Below are 1,599 nucleotides of genomic sequence, written 5' to 3'. Positions count from 1 at the left end.
TGAACATCTGGTTTTCACAAAAAATAGAAGGTGAAGTGGACTCATTTTCATCGATAATTCCATTTGTTGAATGTATTGTGGATTTAGTCAGTATAAATATATTATTGAGAATTAATGTTGACCAGTTCCAGAAAGCTTTATCATCTAGAAGCATTGCCATTTCTCTTTGCAGGTTTGTGAATATTCATCTAGTCTCCCCCTCAACGACTCGGGTTTGGACTCCAAGAATCATGTATAGTGCATGAACCAAGACCCTTATCACTAGATTTTAAGAGATGTTTACCAATGTTAGAACTGCAAATGTTATATATAAGCAATTTATTGTTGAATTAAAGTTTCAAAATGATTATGGTATGAACCTACCAATGTATTATCCATAGACTTATGCATTTATTATTAACTTAAAAGTGATTCCTTTCTTTTATCACTGAAATTGGAGGCTCTCAGTCTCAGTTTTTTAAAGAATTATATTGATTGCAGTTATCTACAGCACATTGAATATTTGACATTCATATTGTAAGAAAATTATGGAAAACTCGATTTGATCATCTAGTGGTTGAAATAACTGCCAAGATTGTAAATTATTTTTCAGCCCTAAACTAAATGCTGTTGTTTTATAATTGACATTTAATATACACTAACCATTTAGTGTACTTACCCAGAAATAAATTACTAAAGAATCAGATTGCATTTTATTTACATTTTTAGTTATCCAAAAATGTAAAGACTATGGAGCTGTGTTTAAAAATTTAGGTAAAATAGAACTTTTGGCTTGTACTGTATGCTAAGATAATCTTGTAATCATGATAATATTACAATGTGACACTATGATTTGAGGCTGAAGTCAGTGAAAGTTTTAGGGTAGGACAGGTTGTAAATATCCGTAACATAATTTCTTAATATCAGCACATTTTATAAGTAAACTTCTTCTAGGAACTGAGGGATTTTACAGCTGAGTTTGGAAAAGTAAAATATGAGATAATACAGTTATTCAAAAGTATGCTTTTCCTGATGAAATTGAGTAACAGTTCATTCTTGAGCTGCTGTAGACATTGTTTTTTTTTCACTGTATATGTGTATTTGCTGAACTCTTCCTCGTAAATTATTACAAAATAAGCACTTCAAGTCTTACAAACAATCTCAAAAGTGTTTTCTTGCTTTAGAAGTTTTTAATTGACTTTTTTATGGTCAATTCTTCCTTTTTTTGTTGTTTTGTTTTTGGATAGTAATATAGATATCTATCTCTGACTTAATTAAAACGGTGTTGACAACATGAGAATCTGTACCAGTGTAAAGGCCATGTCAATCAGGCAACAATATTGGTAATTTTAACTTGGGGGAGGGGGGGCTGTTCTTGTTGAAAAACATGAAAACTGATGCTCAAGTTATTAATTAAGAATAAGCAAATCAGCTCCAACCATAGATGGTATCATATGTTTTTTAATTCTAAATTCCCCCAAGTTTACATGATCTTATTGTTCCTGAGCAAATGTATGAAATATCATTCCTCCAATAGCCACTCAAAATATTAACATATGTAGTATTATCTGTAAACAATAATATTCGAAGACTGATGATATACAAATAATGAAACAATGT

At 30.4% G+C, this 1,599-nt stretch overlaps 1 long non-coding RNA gene across 1 annotated transcript; it reads left to right on the top strand.

Annotated features, from left to right (window-relative positions):
- Positions 1 to 683, top strand: LOC119584999. Its single transcript, XR_005229864.1, has 2 exons — positions 1 to 30; positions 173 to 683. It is a non-coding gene; the product is annotated as an uncharacterized LOC119584999 (long non-coding RNA).
- Positions 684 to 1,599: the final 916 nt, after the last annotated feature.

This window comes from Penaeus monodon, chromosome 19 (assembly GCF_015228065.2).
Source record: "Penaeus monodon isolate SGIC_2016 chromosome 19, NSTDA_Pmon_1, whole genome shotgun sequence".
In the NCBI taxonomy this organism is placed as follows: Eukaryota; Metazoa; Arthropoda; class Malacostraca; order Decapoda; family Penaeidae; genus Penaeus; species Penaeus monodon.
This window is presented reverse-complemented; position numbering and strand designations above follow the sequence as displayed.